At 35.7% G+C, this 20,603-nt stretch overlaps 1 protein-coding gene across 1 annotated transcript in view; it reads right to left on the reverse strand.

The window, feature by feature from the left end:
• Nucleotides 1–20,603, reverse strand: part of LOC124363105 — a 62,793-nt gene that overhangs the window by 41,866 nt on the left and 324 nt on the right. The window lies entirely within an intron of this gene.

Genomic DNA, 20,603 nt, shown 5'->3' on the forward strand with positions numbered 1-20,603 from the left:
GCCACTCATTCAAAATTATTGTGAAATATATAGAGTAATCCAACATATTTAGATGAAAATTTGTAATCTAAATTCATCTTACCTCTTAGATACTTCGTAGGAAATCGGGTTTAAAATTTTGTAATCCAACTATTGAAATCTGAAAAACCACGAATCTCTGCAACTATTGAGAGCGGGGCTTGAAATTTTTTACTTCTACAACCTCTTGAGCGTGTGATTTTTGAGAAATTTAAATATGGTTTATTAATGGCAACACAGACATGTTCAATATCGAAATATAATGTATGCTACTTACTCTAGAGAAGATTTAAGCCTTCAGTCGTAACAGCTTGTTAAAAAACTTTTCGTTTGTTTGTCCAGGAAAATCCGTAAAGAAATGAGAGACCTCGAATTTTTTTTCAAGTATCTGAAGAAACTATTGAACTAAAATCTGTAATTTGATAATGCATGCATTCATGTTACTTTTTGAGGAACTCACTAAGAAAATGACTTTGTTTTCTAATCTTAGGTCTCCGCCTCTTGGCCGTTAAAAACTGCTTGAACATCAAGAACCACTGGTTGCAATTCTACTCAAAATATTGATATTATTTGAATCATTTGACTAAACGAAGGTTAAAAAGGAAGAAAGTGGAGCGGACAGAAACGATAACACGGTACTGATGCCTAGAACATCGACCCGCTCCCGTTTGGATAATACTTTCGACTCGCAATCATAGCGTAGGTGGATGAGATACCTGGACCGCACGTCCCTGACGATCAGTAATGATCTTATTCCAAAAGCAGTTCATACTTAACTATCACGAAGAACTTAAATAATGCAAAGAGCAGTTAAGATGTTAGGTCAAAATTGACCAAGAACTTCGTACTCTAAGATGAACGGATCCTGAACCAAATGACCGTGTACAATGATAAAACGATTTTACCATTGTACTACATCAACATTGTACTTCTGACTTTGCTTGGATGTTGTCCTTGACACCTGCTAAAGTTCATAAGCAAGCGTTAGTGATATCTTCCCTAAGCAGACAAGATGTTGCACTCCAAGAGCTTCGCACTCAGAGATTGACCAGTTACATCTCTACAAGTGATCATGTCCGATGATAAACATGATTCTACTGGCTTCAACATTGCACTTCTGAGCTTAATGTTGTCTTTGAAAACCTGCTTACGTTTGGCAGATACAAGTGTCTCAAAGAACCTTTGCAATGCCTCCCCAAAGTAGTCAAGATGTTATGTCCAAATCGGTAAGAACTCTGCACCAGAAATGAATGGATCCATCAAATGATCGTGCACGATTTTACTTTATTCTCCACTGTGCTTCTGGCATAACCAAAATGACCTCTTTAAAACAAAACTCATTGCCTGTCTTTAGTAACAGAGATGCCGTTTTAAAAAAGAGGTTGCCTTAAACAACTCGCTGCTCTACTGTAAAATGAGTACAATTCTGCGGATAACGGGTGATCGCAAATCAGTTTTACTCTAAATACAAACTTTTGGGACATAGGAAGGTTCAGAGTTTGCAGTAGAACAAGCCAATTTTCGTCCATTTGGTACTATAGTAGTGTTAGTGCTTGGCTAAACCTATTTATTTTTCAGTGCAGTAGTAAAGGAAGTTATAAGTTTATTATTTGCCCACCAGGTAGGAATAGTTTACATGTGCACAGAAAACGTCTGCTTTCCTTCATTGTTGAAAAACCAAGTCCACCGATTCTTAGATTCTCGATATATGGTGAGATTAAAATGCAAGCAAATGTTAAAACCCCTGAATGATCCCTAGGTTAGGTTAGGTTAGATTGAGTTATGTTATGTTATGATAGGTTAGGAAAGGTTAGGTTAGGATAGGTTAGGTTCTGTTAAGATTGGTTAGGTTAGGATAGGTTAGGTTTAGTTTGGCTAGGCTAGGTTAGGTTAGGTTAGATTCTTAGATTCTCGATATATGGTGAGATTAAAATGCAAGCAAGTTTTGAAACCCCAGAATGATCCCTAGGTTAGGTTAGGTTAGGTTAGATTAAAGGTTAGGTTAGGTTAGGTTCTGTTAAGATAGGTTAGGTTAGGATAGGTTAGGTTTGGTTTGGTTAGGTTTGGTTTGGTTTGGTTAGTTAGGTTTGCTTTGGTTAGGTTAGTTTAGGTTGATTCTTTTAGAATTTACGTAGATCCTGAACCATTTACAGGACCAGTTTATATTACTACATCCATTTATTAGAGCTTATATGATATAAAGGTTTCATTGAATACTGCATAACCAAAAAAAACGCGTGGAGTCGCATTGCCGAGTTCCATACCCAACAGCACAAAACAACAGTAGTGACTGTTATCACGCTCAGCAGCACAGAACGACAGTTTTTGAGCGTTCCCGTCACACGCCAGTGTCAGGATAATCATCCTTGGTCCTCGAGAAGCCGCGTTGGACAAGAATCGTATGATCTGTGATGTCTAAAATAATTTAGCTGTATTGTCGAGTTTTTGCTGCGGCCGAGATAATAGAATTCCCGCACAAATCTTTCATCACCTAATAGTATCCTTTGTAGCAGTTTAGTATAAAACAGAACGGCAGTGACTTTCATCTATTAGTCCTGGAGAAGAAAACTGATTTGTATTGTATAAGCGCACAATGTGTTATTTCCTGAAATCGATAGAACATTTTCGCTAAGAATGAAGTTGTTAGCTTCGTCGTTTCTTTGGAGGTGGTCAAAGTGGGAGGGTTAACATATATATTTTTCTTAGCCAGGTTGACTATTTGGAGGAACGCGAATATTTTAGTCGTATCAAGTTGTCGGACGTTGATATACCAATTAAGTTACATTTTGAGAAAAATTTATGGTTTCATATTTTTACCCTTTTCCATTCGAACTCCATCAAACTTGTGTGGCATAAGATGGCCTTAAGAAAATTCCTCTATCGACATTAGCACTTGGAAAATACGTTTAATATGTAAACCTGATATAATACAACGCAAGCAATACTGTTGGGATTGGTACAATACAAACTTGAGATTTTGTAACGATATCCCTCGCAGTTTTTTAAAGATTTTCTTCTATGCTATACAATATTTTTTATTTCATATTCGTATTCTACGTTTCATGTTCAATGAAAACATATAAAAAGTATATTTTGGAGTAAAATAACATGGCTGGCAGCGGCACACAAAACCTTTTAGAAAGCAAATAGTCGTGGCCGACGATTGATTTCTTTCTTAAAAGAAAAACTTCCCTACCAATTCAAGGAAAATCGAGTTATGATTTCTTAAAAGGAAATATCGACCTTATCCATTAAACTAGCAGACCTACAACTCAGTAACCGTCAGATAAAATTAGTCCACTTTGGTTAGGTGTTCATAATTTTATATAAATTGAATAAAACACAATAGCATTTTGAGGAATGTTTTTGGTCAACGGATTAGTTTTTTTTTTAAGAAGGAGGGCCGATCGCCTTTTAAGCCTTTTTCTGCCCGTCCTCATGGGCCACATACCTTTACGAGGATATTCTGAAGCAGAATAAGAGGCCGAGCAGGTCCAGTACAAGGTCGATGGTACTGATAAAAAGTGCAACGGCCACAGGATTTAAACATGCGCTATCTTTAAATCAGACCCAAAGTCCAACGTCTAAGATCGCTTAGCATCGGCTCACCCAATGCCACATAAATAGGCTACTCTTTTGACTGTTGCCGATTTTCTCGAAACAATGAAACAACTGCCGAAATGGAAGATGGTATTTAGAAATTACGACGAATTTTGTGAGTAATTCCGGGAGGAATGCGTAGTTCCATATTCGTTCAGGATTTCGGAACACCCTCTTTAATGTTTATTAACTCCACACAGTGATCGTGTTTTTGCAAAACACTCTATTTAATTATCATAAAACTTGTGCCAATGAGAATGCATAAGCAAAAAAATCCTAACTAGCTTTGTTCAACAGATTCTGGAACGTTGCGTTATTCTTGAAAGCAACATGTGATATTCTTGAAAGCAATCATGTGATATTCTTGAAAGCAGCATGTGATATTCTTGAAAGCAACATGTGATATTCTTGAAAGCAACATGTGATATTCTTGAAAGCAACATGTGATATTCTTGAAAGCAACATGTGATATTCTTGAAAGCATCATGTGATATTTATGAAAGCAGCATGTGATATTCGTGAAATCAACATGTAATATTCGTGAAAGCAACATATGATGTTCTTGAAAGCAACATAAAACACTAGCTATTCTTGACCTTTACCTTATGGTAGAGGTAGATCTCAAGTTCGATTCCCAGGGAGGTCATACAAAAGTAGCGGAAAGAGGTTGGAATATTTTCCGTTGGAAACGTTAAGTGTGATGAATAATAAAGTGGCTCTAGCGTAATAGAACCCACTTAAAGAAAAGAACATTGAACTGTATTAGCTGCCACTTATTTGGGGAGGGCATTAATTATAAACTCATTCGTAAATCAGGTCCAATAAAAAGTGCAAAACCAACAAAAGACCCAAAATGACGTGCTGAGAAGTCATTAGTTATTGATTCATAATCCCTGATTTTCAATCTCAATTTAGGTGCAAGAGCTGATGGGAACTCAGCGCCGGCAGGAGTCCGGTTGATTGAACTGGTTGGCTGCAAGCTTAGCGTGTAAACAACGGGTTAATCGGCTTAAACCAGTCAACAGAACCAATCACACGCTTAAACCAGCTGGCAGCCGATCCAATCAGTTGTTTTAAACCAGTCACCTGATCCAATCACGAGCTTACTCACTCAATACCATTAGTACGATAACACAGCCCGCCACACTGCTCCGCCCACGTACAATTTCGTCCCAATCTCATTCGTTAATTGAAGATGAGATCTGGCCTTCTCGTCGATGAATACAGACTGGATTGTTCTCTCCCACAGTGAACTAATTACTAGTGGATCACTATAAAAATTATTGGGGATAACAGTTCATTGTTTCTTTCTTTGTCCATTGTTGACGACGGGTGATTTGGAAGAATAACAAGCTTGCGGACGTTTACTATTGTTATGTATTACAATGACAATAACACGACGTTTCGTAAGCTGTGATCTGCTCTCTTCTTCAGGAGCCACGTCCTAATATTATAATTATGACATACAACTTTGACTATTATGTGGTTGTCGTGGTTTGTTCGAATGGTTTACGTTTTTCGCTATCAACAGTTTTTAGAATGTAAAATTTTAAAAATACTACAAAAAGTAAAAAAGTGTTTTTGTTGTAACAAAGATTGCAAAGATTGTTTGTACACCCTTCATCAAATTCGAAAATTTAGAATAGTTGTTGGTCGAAAGGAAATTATTTTTATGGTCTCTTAGAACATTTATAAACTGTCTAAACATTACTTAGCTTACTTAGAAATGGACAACTACTAACAGTAAAAATAAACCATAGTGGAGAATTGACATAAATAAAAATGTAACTTTGCAACTCATTTAAGATTATCTTAAAAATGTATTAATCTAAGAGAATCTAAATTTTCGTTTGCCATTGTGTTTGTTAAACAGAAATTTCTGCTTCCATGCCTGTTAAGGGTGTAGCGCCTGAATATCTGGCAGTAGTCTTATAGCACACATTAAAATTAATTGTTACAATTTGTATGTGTTTACATATGCCATAAAACTATTTTTTAGTTTATAGGTTTTGTGTTGCTTTTCATGTTTCTACTCCAGGATTGTAACTCTTAATCGGACAACCAGGGCGGACCTGATCAGAGGCATTTGAAATTTTACTAGTTGTACTCCCCTCCTTGACATTGAATGTTTTTCTCTTCCGGGCATTAAATTAAAATTTTTATTGATTTCCTTATCGTTTGGCCTTTCTCTAATAATTTAAATTAAAAAAAAAATGTTAAAATATACCTTTTTCTGTTCGTGTTCTGTCATATTCTTTACCTGATCCAGTAATTTAATATTTCTCCAGTATTCCTCATTATCTATTCCGTTTACAAATGTATTTGCTCGTACAAATTACAAGTTTTGAGTGATAAGGGGGACAACACAATGGACTTTAATAAAGTGAAGTATAACTCCAAGTCAAACTTAGTCGAAGGTAACAGTCTACTGACAGGATTGACGAAAGTGTTTCCGCCTGTTTCTCACGGCCAGATCAGGGTCTAGGATCTTTCCGAAGGCCTCAATCCTCTGTAGAACGGTCGGATCAAAGGCGGACAGACCCCCAGACACAATGTCCCTAGCAACCGTGACAGATCCAGCTGCTTTGTGAGGACTCACCCACCCACACACACACCAGTGCCGCGTAATCGCTGTCATTAGACTCGGATGTCGCTGCTCTCGGTAACAAATGAATGACTTGGCTCTGAGAAGAAAAGGCAGTTCTGGAGCATATGTGGGGGCTTGTTCAAGTTCACGGTACAAAGGTTATTCGTAAAACACTGCAAGTGTAAATTTGTACAGAGGTCAAATAGTCTTAAATTAAACATCTTTATCCACTTGTCCTTTACCTGGAGTTTCTGCAAGACTTGACAATAGCAAGTAGAGTCCTCTTATTCAAAACGTGGGTCCTCCCAAAAGCATTTAGTCTAAGAGCCAAGAGCCAATTTGCATCGTGTAAGCACATTTAATTAGTTCTTCGTGAAATTGAAAGACGGATTGAATGAAGTCGATCATTGGGCACAGTACTTTTGTGTGGCTATATATATATTCAATGTGTTTGGTCTCAAAGTCAAAGAACTTATTATAAAATTGCATCCTACCAAGGACACCAAAAAAGGACGGAATTACAATAATCTAGGAGCCAAGAGATAAATTGCATTGTATAAACACACAACCTGAATTTCTCAGATATTAAAAAAATTAGCTTAAGAAATAATTGGTGACAACACGCTAACTCTAATTTGAAAACTAGAATAAATTATTTCTCAGCTCATATTTTTTACTATAATACAGCTAACTATAAAACTAGTATCCGTCTGTAACTGTTATTTATATGTCTATATAAATAACAGTTACATAACCGTTACTAGTCAACTAGGTAAAGAGACAGAATTTTCCGCCAAACAGTCGGCGATTACTTTCAAGTGAGTCACGTTCAGAAAAGTTTGAGCTCAGAGACAACTTTTAACCCTTTTAGTACCCTCTCATTTCGACCTCCACCTCATATCGCGGCTGATGATTGATTTTTTCTAGGGGAAATTAATAGTCAGCGTATAGTTTAGATGATACTGATTTTTAATTGTGTCTCTGGCGATTACTTTAAAGTGAGTCTCGTTCAGAAAAGTTTGAGCTCAGAGACAACTTTTAACCCTTTTAGTACCCTCTCATTTCGACCTCCACCTCATATCGCGGCTGATGATTGATTTTTTCTAGGGGAAATTAATAGTCAGCGTATAGTTTAGATGATACTGATTTTTAATTGTGTCTCTGGCGATTACTTTAAAGTGAGTCTCGTTCAGAAAAGTTTGAGCTCAGAAACAACTTTTAACCCTTCTGATACCCTCCCATTTCGACCTGCACCCAATAATAACGCGGCTGATGACTGATTTGCTCTAGGGAAAATTCCTCTATCGACTTCAAAAACAGATTGTGTACCTACTGATAAAATGCAAATTAGCTTGAAGAAAGAATCCAACTGGTTCACTTCCTGATTTACAGAACTGATTGACGGACATGGACTGAAGTCACTGACTGGTACTGGACTTATTGGGAGTTCTATAAATAAAGTGAACTCCGAGTACTGAACTGGAATGTCAGTGACCTACGGGAACGTGAGGACAGACCGCGCGTCACTCGAGTGTCATCGCCGACAGACTCGTGCCACACCAACAATAACCAGGATGTATTATCATGCATGAATTCATTTGTTCATGAACAGAGGGTTTTTGAGCTTACACCAATAATTCTGGACCCTTCAATTTCAATTCACACAGGAATTATACGTGCTCACCAATGATGTGAATGGTAAGATCAAATAGTATTCTATGAGCACTTTCAACTGAGAACTACGACGAGAAAGGTTGCAACAGTGGTAAATATTTAGATCCATAAGGAAGTTTTGGACGATTCTTCAAAAGTCCATAACTGTAAGTCCTATTGTATAATCCATCAGCCAAGCTTGCATTGTTTACTTATCACTATGGCGTGAACCCTTGCAAGGAACTGCGTCTTTGCTCTTCGGTTGTCCAAACAGAGGTTACTGCAACTATAGAAAGCCTTTGATAATCTTCTGCGGTACAAGAAAAGACTCTAAAAAATTCCACTAATAGCTTTGAAGACGTTGAACTTCTGTGTGTTTAGCTTCAAACTTGTTTGGAGTTCTTATCAGGTCATTTCTTCTTTCGGTGGGATCAACAACATTACTGTTTGTTGGGGTCAGGCCATTAAGGGTTCATGGGAAACTAATCCCTCCACAAACCTGAGCTGAGCAACAAACATAGCAGGACCTCAATTGATCTGTGGAATCCCTAGGTGTATGGCATATAGGGCTTCTTGCAGAGTGGATGCACATTGAACATACAAGATGGTGGAGAATGTTGCCAAGCTTAAGGAAGAGGAAGCTTGTTCCTCCATCTTTTTAAAAGGTGGCAGCTGATCTTTGTTATGGCATTTTCCTATAAGCAGATGTTTATTCCCTCAAATATTGGGCTTAATGAAAATAAATGGATATTAGAAAGGATATCTTCACTGACTAGGTATTTTTTGTTGTCGATATAATCCGCTATATACGCTGTGTAATCAACAATTTGAAACTGCAGAACACTTGCGTTTTGACTTTCCTAGAGATAGTTTCGTCATCTTTGGCACTATGAACATGTGGATGTGAAGTTGAATGTTAAATTTAGCTTCAGTTCACCTTCCTCTTAATGCAGCGTATGATATCTGACGTTGTTAGAGACGACTCCTGGAACTTGGTCATTTTCGTCTGAAGCAATCCAAAAATAGCTGTTGACGAAACTCAAAAACTGAAAACGAACTCTACATTGTTTCGACATCAGAGACGCCTACAAAATATATTGTAATCTAGGTGAAGAGGTATTTTCATTGTTTCATTAGGTGCACAGTCTAGGTGTCTCTAGTGTCCAAACGATGCAAATAGTTCGTTTTCAGGGAATAACAATGGATAATTAACTTTGACGATGATCCTACATTCACACGGCTGTCAGTCCAAACGCATCCCATAATAATTAATATATATTAATTTTAAATCACGGAATGCCTATTCGCTTTTTTTGTTACAATTCATACAATTTGTTGGATGACCTTTAAAACCTTTCGATTGCTTTGTTAATTATTACAGTAGTAAGTAGATTGCGTTTGTTTCCATAAACGCACCGCAATATTTAAATATGTAACATTTAATAAACAAATTATAGTCTTTTATAAGATCACTGCAAAATTCTCCAATAGGCAACTAGAAAACATTTACTTTGAAAACCTCAGGCGAAACAGGTGTTACACCGTTACCGGTCCTGTCCAGAAGGAAAGTGAATAGTCCGAAATAGAAAAGATGAATGGAGTGAAAGGAAGGTGGAATTGAAGGTGAGTAGGAAGGATCGTCCTCATGATGTCACCAAGCGATCGAAGTTTGAAGGGGTCTTATTAAACAGTTCCCATTTCACGTAACATTCGTGTTTCCGCAGTTTGATCCCATTAACTACTGTACGGAAACTTGCTTTGGTTCATTAGTCAACTTTAGCTAGTAGACTCACTCCAAATAATTTCATTCATACAAAGTGCTAGTGACCTACTGTCGTCAAACTCATAAAAACGCGATTGGAGAAAAAGTGGAGGTGAAACGCCTCAATTGAGCAAACTAGATGGACGTTTGCACTTAAGGCCCCTAGTGGTCAAATGACCGGAACGAACTGAGTAACGGGGTCAATACAACCAACACAAGTGTCGAGTAACGAGTGGCGCGCTGCGGTGTCCCCTAACTGTCGAGGTGTTTAGTTATCTGTGGCATCGTCTGCCTGACCCAGTGCCTGAACCAGCAAACGGAACATTTAATGTATTCCACTCCACTGAGTCACTCTCCAGCTCCAGCGGCTCAGCCTCTCTTATCTCCAGTTTGATACAATTCCGAGAATCGTATTTTTGACAATTTTACTGGAAACCTGTATTGAGTCTTGTCGTCTTATAGGGACTTGAAAAATGTCATATCTACCTGTCTGTCTGAACGAGAACGAACCGAAATTTTGACTAAAGCTTATTTACGTACAAGGTGTTCAGTAAAAGTGTTCCAATACTTTGGGATTTTGTTCTACTCATAAAAATGAGTTTATATGAAGTTATGTCCTAAAAACTTTTAGTTTTCCGGTTATCTGTCTGTATGTGCTTTTTATTAAAAGATTATATCTCTTGAACCAGTTAAGATAAAGTTATGAAACTTGGGAATTGTATTAACCTTTGGTAGACCTTTTTGAAAATAATAAATTAACAAAATCCTTTTACCCGTTTCAAAATGGCGTCTGTTCAAAATTGTTAAAGTAAAATAAAAAAACCGGTATAGTTATAAAAAATGCATAGGATACCACCAACTAATTAGTCACTTTTATATCAATTTCTACGGTGCCTTTTTCAAAAAAATCCGTCAACGCATAAGCGAGCACGCCACTTTAAAGATACGCTTGCACAAGCCGGGAGCAATGAAAATTCTGTCTTTTGATAGGCATTTGCTGGTTTAAACAGGTTTTATAAATTTTACAAGATATCAACTGTTTTCAAGTTTGTATGAATTGAAAAATGTGTAGAACAAAATCCCAAAGTACACACATTTTTACTGAACACCCTGTATAGACAACGTCTTCCCAAGCTGGGTAGATTGTCTGTATTACTGGGTCTCTCACTCACAAAAAACTACCGCCCCAGACATTCTTCTCCCTCGGGACTGCCCTTCTTATTGTTTCAAGAGAGTTGATGAACATTTTTACATTGTATAGCCACTATGGCAACAAGAAAGTTTCTGAATAAATAAATATCGTATGATTTCTATTACAGCCAAATAGAGGCAACTTTTTCTAATAGCATCATCTCTATCTCCTTTTTCAGCCTGAATGCGATTTAGAAATGTACACATCTGGAATATCTCATTCCCAGCACTTTTTTTGAAATGCACAGGTTTCACACGAAAACTCTTCCGGAACATCCTCAAGATAAGCCGCAGTGGAAAAGAGAGAACCATTAAAATAAACGTGAAATATTGCAGAATCTCTAATAGAAAAGGTGAATGAAGTAAATGAATATGCTGAATAGCTTAGACTCGACGAGATTCTCTATTTTTTGAGAATTTATCCTTCTAATAAAGTAAAAATGACACCGTGAAGAAAAAACGTCTGGATCCTTGATATTGGCGTAGAAAGTACGAAGCAAACATTAATAAGTGATCTCTATGACCTCTTTCTGAGACACAATATCAACCCAAATGCTTATCCATGGATGAATTATAGCTATGAAAAAGGCGGCAGGTTTTAAAACAATGCGTCATAAATTTCTTGATCATGAGGATGCAGCTCATGTTTTCATAAAGATAAACGAATAATAGATATTTCACCTAACCTTTCATGACTTCAGGAATGTTCCGTTTATTTGTACAAAACTGAACCAGTTCACTTTTTATTTTACTTCCAGTTTACCAGAACAGTATGAATTAATTGAATAATGTATACCACAAATATTTGTGTCACTATATTTATACCTCTTTTCTCCGATAGGAAAAATGCTAACTCCCTCGATGATCAAAGTAGTGTGAGTGTGAACTGGGTCTCTCACCCACAAAAAACTACCAGCCCAGACACTCTTCACCCTCGGGACTGCCTTTTCTATTGTTCCAACAGGGTGTCTATTGTTCTACAATTGCTTCCATCGGTCTGGGATAAATCTTTGCCAAGTTATCTTTTACTAATGTTCAGATGCCCTCTGCATTTAAAATACACCAATTTGTTTTCTGGTCACAAACCTTTTTTGTCTTCCGGCTTTACTGTCTTCTGCGGGAGAAGGTGTCGTTTGCATCGTCATCTTCCGAGGACCCGCAGGAATACTTTAAGTTTTTGAACTTATCCCTCTTGAACAGGAAGCTCGGTAATGTTCAATAATTTCCAGAAAATTCCGTTCTAACAATTCAACAGCCAAGCATTTCATACTTCAAGTTGGCCGCAGTTCATTCAAGTCTAAGAAATAATATAACGAGAACGGAATTCCGTCTTCATTTTACTCCACTTTACTCCATAAATTAGGACCAGAACCAGCGGAACTACCCATTACATCCAGCTACAGGATAATATATTGCAAATTATTAGCAATTAAAAGTCAAGCTACCCAGGCTCGTAAACAGAATGTGTAATTTCGCAATGCACACTCACAAAAACACATAGCTGAACCACTCATTTGTCCAAGATTATGTATATTTGTCACGATTCATGACTTCGCATAAGATTTGTTAATGTGGGTACTCTTCCAATAATTCAATTGCAATTTGTTACGCAATTGAATAGTGACATTTCATCTAACTGTTAAGGGGCCTCCCAAGAGGGTTCACTTCTGGCTGATTTATACTTTACAGTTGAACCTACACCGGGTACAGCAAAAAGTGATGAGCCACGTAAATCTGGAAAATCTTATAGATGTCCAGGAACGACACATCACTAATCGCAAATGTAGAGATATTGGGGTGCAAGGATTGATCTTTAGGTATAGTCTACTGTAAAAGATGATTGTTGGAGTTGGTGGGGCTCCCTAAATGCTAAGGGCTGTTGCTAGTCTAGACATAAGGACGTGACATTCCCTGCCTGCTTTGACTGGAGTGGCTGGTACAGAGGTAACTTCCCTTTTTTAACAAGATTAATGCCCAAAATTATTCATCATGGACAGAAGGCGGCCCCTACCCCATCCAGACTGTTCAGCCACTCTGGAAGCAGCGCAAAGGTTAATTTAAAACTGTGTAATTTCTCAGCTTCTTAAGAGAAAAGAAGAAAAAGAAAACAAACTTTCATGGGGTTCGTGTAAACATAAAAATTATAGCAGGATCGAAGGATTTCAATACATCCTAATCTCAAACGAAGTTTCAAATAAGATTCTGTAATTATAAGTTCACATTGTCGACTCAGATCGCTTGTAATAAGTTTACTTACATCAGTTCTACAAAAAATGTTAGTACAAATATAGATATAGGGTTCCTTTATCTTTGAATCCCTAATTATGATTGAATTTGCTGTTAAAATATTGAAGTTGGTGTACAACTGATGGATATATCCAATCTATTTACAAGTCTGAATAAAGATGTCATCATCAGTGCTTTGTGGAGATGTCAATGAGGAAATTGAAAAGCTCTTAAGACGTTCCTACCGAAGGCGTTGTGTAGCTGAGGAATCCCTCAGCAAGAGGTTCCGGATCCAATCCCTACGGAGTTTAAAAAAATGTAAAAATGTATTTCATTTATTTTTTTAAAGGAGAGACCGATCCCCTTTTCAGCCTTATTCTGCATTAAATTCCTCATGGGCCACTAGCCTGTGCGAGGATCTTATCAAACAGAATAAGGGGGAGAGTCGATACAGTACAAGGTCAATGGTACTGATAAAAAGTGCAACGGTCACAGACAGGATTTGAGCCTGCGCTATCTCTAACTCAGACCCAAAGTCCAACGACTTAATCGCTCGGCCATCGGCACTCCTACGTTTAATCACGTTTGAGAAGTTATTGCGAAAGGTTCATTTAATTAAAAAGGAACAATTAGGTTTGTGATAAAGTTCGCTAGGCGCCATGCCTTCGTGTCAACCACTGCCAGACCCAGAAGAGAAGAGCGGAGCACGTCGCAGGAGCGGAAAGCTGTAATTATCAGCTGTTAACGTGGTCGTGCTGACCTCAAGGTCACGCCCAAGGTCAAGTGACACCCTGCCCGGTGGTCCAACGCCTCGTCTTTTTGCATATACACGACTACAGCCGTGTCCTGATGGGCCGACAGTTTTTGTTCTACAATGCCATTGCATCTCCGTGCAGACTCTGACAAATTTATTTTCGAATATATCAATTCCCCATAAAACTTCTTATCAATTTGTCTTTTTTAGTCTCCGGTTCAAAGATCCAGAATGCATTGCATCATGAGAATGTAATCTTGTCTTTTTCTAATAACGGAGAAGATGATTAGCTACCATATTTTGATGAGCGTAAATAAATTTAATCATTCTCATTAATTCATACTTAGACAAATTTATTTGAGTTACTAGTTTTTTGACATTTAATTTTTACAGTTTATAAATTTATCTTAATATAGCATTCAGTTAATGCTAATTCTGAAAAAAGCTGGCCATCACTTGAGAACATCAAGTTGTTTTAGGTCACTTGGTATTAAAATGTGATCATTCAGTTTATTTACATGACCGTAAATTTGAATCGGATTCAGTTTTGGAATGCTGAAGGTTTCTTGGTTTCCAGTGAGGGAAAAGTTCAATGCAACGTTTACAGAATTAATATAAAATATATTGCCAGTAAAAGTCACCGATATAACAAAAAAATGAACATACGACAAATTTTAAATAGTTTTAATAATGAAGGAATCCGAATACATTTTTAAATAGACATTAGCTGTTCTGATGAGTGCTATGTAAGTTGAGTCATTCCTTGTACGGAATTTAATAAAGAAATCCCACAGTCTTTTACAGGGTGAATAAAATGACCCTAAGTCTAATCTGAAGGTAAACATCAATTAATCTATCAAGAATATCAATATAATCCGATCAATAGACAATGGAAAGCAGAAATCATTATTATGACAACTTCTAACACTGTTATTAAAAACCAAAGCTTGGTGCATTTGAATCACATGTAGGGTTACATTATACAGTTTTTTAATTAGTAATAAATTGGTAATGAAAGAAAACTACATTCGGCTCTTATTTTAATAAGTTGGATAAAGTAAGTCTTGGGAGCTGTGTTCTATGTTGCTTAAAAGGATCTTTATATTGTGGAGTTCCACAGGGCTCTATATTAGATCTATTGCTGTTCAATACTCAATAATATGCAAAAAATATGAGCCCAAAATAAGTATTTCAGTATAGCTAAACATTAGCTATAATGATGTAAAAAGTAGCCTATTAAAAATTACATCAACACAAAAGAATTTCCCTTTATATTTGTTACATCTCATTGACTGTAAAGATCAATGTGTATAAACTGTATGTCAGGATTTACAGTGGATTCGTAACCGGAAAAGGAAACACAATGGTGAGGAGGTAAGTAATTAGTCTCTGTGAACTGTAATTCATGAGGGTGGCCATGGCCAAACCGACAAGGCTTCTGTGTAGCACATCATTGTAGTTTACAACATTACTGTGTTCTCTGTGTCTCCTAATCTATAGTGTTTCACCAACCTCAGGAGAGGTTAATGTTAGACCTAGCATTGTAGTTTCAAAAGAATCTGTATTATCTGTGTCAATAGCACGGTACCGGTGTATAACACACGGTAGCTGTTACCAACACATTTTTGATAGCCCTTGTGTGATAATACCAACATGAAAGATATAATAATTACCAAAAGTAATTCAGTCTCATTAGCAGAAAACAATTGGAAACTCCGAATAATGTTGTAATTCTGCAAAATTTAATCCAAATCTGATAGGAAATACAGTGCAATGGTGGAAGTGCAGATTAAGTCGTCAGAATTTAGATTTACATTGAAGATAGTGAAGGTTAAAATCCTGCCTGTGACTGAAGCATTTCTTATCAGTACCTTGCACTGTATCGACTCTCCCGCCTTATCCTGTTTGATAAGATCCTCGCACAGGCCAGTGGCCCACGAGGAGATGCACTATGCTGTGAGGGTCTTAATGCCTATACATCATATTAAGCAGTTTGGCTCCTAGTAAATTTAGATAAAATAATATGTTTGAAGAGAACATAGTACATTTTCTTGAGCAGAACATTTCTTAGAAATCTAAAAAGGTACACTAAAAGTTTGACAATAATTTTGCAGAAAGGAATACAGTCGATTCTCTGTTTATTATTGGACGTACTTATTCATAAGATTAGAATCTTACAATAATCAAAAGATCCAATTAATTCCAGTTTTTGAGGCGTTTTGTTGCCAAAGGAAACAAACATCTTTAGACTCATGCAAATTGATGAAAATGAAATAAAAATCGAAGAAATTCATGGATAAATAAAAATAGTTCAATATTCACTTAATTGCATATCCGATCGAGAATGTTTATTTATGGTCACAGATGAATAGTTAAAATGATTAAAATGTATTATAAAGAATCTATGTGTTAATCTTACTGTACAATAATATGATAGACTGTAAGAAAGCCACAATATAGAATATAAATATAGAAAATTTGTATAGAAATAAATATAAAAAGTTATATTTTGAAGATTTAGTATTCATTTGATTTTTTAAAGTCAATTGTTGTAAATAAAACTTGCAGTTGGGACCACATCGTCGTACATGGCTATAGAGTAGTAGGAAAACTTAATTTCCTGGTTCCAAATGAATCCATTGTACGTTTGTAAGTTAGAAGAAATCGTGACAAGGAGAGAACGTGCCAACCAGTAGTTGTTTGAGTTTTGTTATACAGACAGACAGACAGACAGGACAGTTATAGCCAGGTCACTGAGCTGACTGTCTCTTGTCTTTATTACATTCAGACACGTCCAAGACTCAGGATGTGGGATTCGGCCGCCGAATATAAAGAAGTCTTCACCGTGAACCCAGCCACAAACTTATGCAATGGAATATTCCGCAACAACACAGACGTTATGAAGACCGTCGGACCAGTCGGAACCAAAGTTGTCAGTTACAAACTCAATGGTTTGTAACGGATTAAAAAAATACAACCGTCATTGTATTCATTTGAACGGGCTGAAACAAATACAAATTCATCGGTATGAATTTTAAAATAATGAGTAAAAAATGAAACGGTTTGGATTATCTGTGAATGTAAAATGTATTCAAGAAAAAGCGTGATAAACAATACTTCCCAAATTAACGTCAAAAATAAACACAAATAATAATAATCTCAAGACAAAAAAACAGATTATTCTTATTTAAAAAGAATAAAATCTTGCAAATTTAACAACTTTTTAAAATGAAATTAATTTTGTTTTATGAAAAAGATATGGAGATCCCTTTTAAACCTTATTCTGTTCTTCATAAGCCACTGGCCTGTGCGAGGATCTTATCAAACACGATAAGGGGGAGAGTCGATACAGTACAAGGTCGATGATACTGATAAGAAGCGCTATAATCACATAGAGGATCTGAACCTGCTTTCTCTCTAACTCAGATCCTAACCCTTACCGCTCGGCCATCGGCTCTACGATCCCAAACATACTACAAATTAAAATATAAAAGAAGGCGCTATTTATTGTTTTAATGTCAGGAAATGTTTCTCTTTATTCTACGAAACTTGTCATTTCCAACACATTTATTTTTTGTAAAGCTGATAAAGCTACAAAATATTACAAATATGTTTATATACTAATCAAGTACATCGTATTCTCGCTTGTAAAGGTTTCCATATAGACCCCAAAAATTCCCTCTAATTTAGAAAAGAATTCATTTAAGGGTTTAAATAATAAATATCGAAACACACAGACAGTATCAAACTATGTTGCAATGTAATGTGGATAGATAGGCTACATGTGTTAATATGGCACATGTTTGAATCTATTATGAGTGAAATGAGTTTGTTTACAGATTTGTTTACTCCTTTACTCTTTCGTTGACATTATGGTTATCCATAACAGCAATGTAAACGTATTCGATAACACTCGGCTACATCCTATGGAGTGAGTGACGTGCACCATAATTTAACTTAGGCATAAATTTCAAGTCTATAGTTCGTTTACAAGAATTCATGCTGACAGACATACAGACGGAAAGAAATGAAATTGTTCCAGCCCTACGAATAGGCTTCGCTAAAGCTCAGCCAATTACGGATGGACATATTAAATTATATTTTCAACGGGTGAAGAGGTTTACGAGTCATCAAAAAGGTTTATTTCTAAGGAAAATATACTCATTTCCAATTCTTTTCCTTGGAATCTCCCAGCGGGAACCGTAGTAAATGTTAAGTAATTAAAATTGAATACAAAGTAAATTATTTAACACTCTCTGGGAAAGACATTTGAAGAATAGAACGTTGTCTAGTTTTGTTTATTTAATGAACGCACACATTAGTTCAGTCATGGGCCACAAACGCAAAACACACACACACACACACACACACACACACACACACACACACAACACACACACACACACACACACACACACACACACAAACGAGACCGTCACTAAGCTCGTTAGTCTCTAATTACCTATTTATCCTTCCGCTCGTTTTTGCACGACAGATAACGTCTACTGTTGATAACAGCTTGGCGTCCTGGTCCTTGGTGATGAAATCATTTCCCCAAACTATTCTCCCGTATTTTATGACTATTTACTTCGGCAAAACAGGTTACTTTCTAAATTGAATATGCTTCCTGTAATAATTTTAAATGCCACAATGTTTTTACCGAAGGATCCAATTATCTGGATTGATAGATAGTAGATAAAAGAAATGCCCTATTAACACATACGAAGATAGTAAAACTATAACTTTCTTATACAATTTTACAAACCTGTTATCGATTTACTTAATTTAAAATATCGAATTGTTTAATAAATACTTTTAAATATAGGAATGGGTTCATAAAGTTTCAGGATTAACGTGAAATATTTTTAGTTAAGATTTGTTATTGACTGGGCCTATTACTTGAGGGGCTGGAAAATTTCATTTCTGTCTGTCAGATAAAGTCAGCATGATATCTCGAGAGAGACCTGAACTAGACTTTAAACTTCGCACGAAGCTTCATTTCTATTTAAGGAATATTGAGTTCGATGTTGGTGCACGTCACTCCATGAGATCTGGGTGGGCGTTAGTGAACATTTCTGTATTTGTTTTATGGGTAACCATGATGGTAACGAGAAAATCCCAGAGTAAATAAATTTGTAAACAGGATGAGTACAATGATATGATAACACATTTAGGCTAATGTTCTATGCAAACTCAGCGAAGCCTGAAGAGCAAACTCCTACTTCATGTAAGTAAAACAAAAAAGGACGTCACTTTTTAATGAAACTTTATATATTTGTCCAACTTATGTTGTGTAAATTGAACTATCAACACTAATTTGTAATACATTTTATAAAAACATTGAATAGGATTGTCATCTTTAGATGAATTAACTCATTCAAAATAATCCTTTTAATTAAATATGCAAAAAAAAACTTGGAAAGACGTATCACATAACATAGAAATGAAAAGTTTGTGGGAAGGTTTTAAAGATTTATAATTGATTTGGAATTCAAATGAATTCCTAAAACAATAATAAAATATCAATGCTGATCATTTTAGCCAAAAATAAAAACAGCTTTGTAGTCCCCAAAAATTAATAGAAGGGGGGAAACTAAAAAGATTTAAATGCTATTACTTTACCTTTTCATAGAAAATGAAAGGGCTTGTGAGGCCAACTATCAAATCACGATATCCTAATATTAATCGCTTGATCTAAAATGCACCCTATTTATTACCATAATACAATAAAACAGCGTAATAGTGGAAACTTAAAGATTTGTCATTTTTTTTATCGGTTAAATTATTTTTTTGTTCTTTTGGGGCGTCTTATCGAAATTTTTAGATGAGTAAGTGATATTTTTAATACATTTTTAGTAAATAAGTCAATCTTCACTTATTCAGAGATCGAAACGTCAGCCATTTGGGCTGAGCACATGGAAATTCACTTTGCTCAAGAGTTTGTATTTATATTATAGGCCTACCTTATATTTCATGTGTACCTTGGCAGGTTTTTCCATTTAAGATTTCAGAATTGACGCTTCCCTCCTTTACTACTCAATTTTTGAAAGAAAATTTCGAAAGAATACGATACATATTAGTAAACAACCTTACATAATTTTGAACCTTATGGCTATTTGAATAGTTGAGTGGGAATTTTCTGCTCAAATTATGATAAAATGCTTTTGTAACAAACAGGTACAAATGTTAGACTACGTGAGAACAGCCCAGAACAAGGCTTAAAAGGATATCATGCTCTCCTTAAATAAACTAAAAAAAAAAAAAAAAAAAAACATTATGATACTTAAATTTTTGCGCGAAACCAGTATGCTGTATTTTGATCTTAAAATTATTTTAGTATTGCTTAAATAATGAACTTCTTTTTCTTAACCACATAACAAGTATATCACTTGATTCAAATTATAGATATCCTTTTTTAATACGCAAATAATATTTAATAATCATAGTTAAATAATACAATTAATTAAAATTAGGCAACGCCTTTGTATAATAAAGAATTTATTTAATAACATAATAATATAATCATTAGAGCTCTGAAACTGTCTGTAAAATTCATGGAAATTTCTAAAAAATGTAATAAATTAAGTAGTTACCAACTTAAAGAAATTTTTACTACCCTGTTTTGTAAATCAATTAAATGTTTTAAATTAAATTAGCACACATTTAATTTGTTCAGGATGGCTATTAGTTTCTGATTATTTAATATATTTAACAATATCTAATAATGACACATTTTCTGAAGATATTGTTTGGTTTTGCTAGTTGGAGTACTTTTTTAACGGCTATTAAAAATATATATACTTGCTCGGAAA

The sequence above is a fragment of the Homalodisca vitripennis genome, chromosome 5, assembly GCF_021130785.1.
Source record: "Homalodisca vitripennis isolate AUS2020 chromosome 5, UT_GWSS_2.1, whole genome shotgun sequence".
Classification (NCBI taxonomy): Eukaryota; Metazoa; Arthropoda; class Insecta; order Hemiptera; family Cicadellidae; genus Homalodisca; species Homalodisca vitripennis.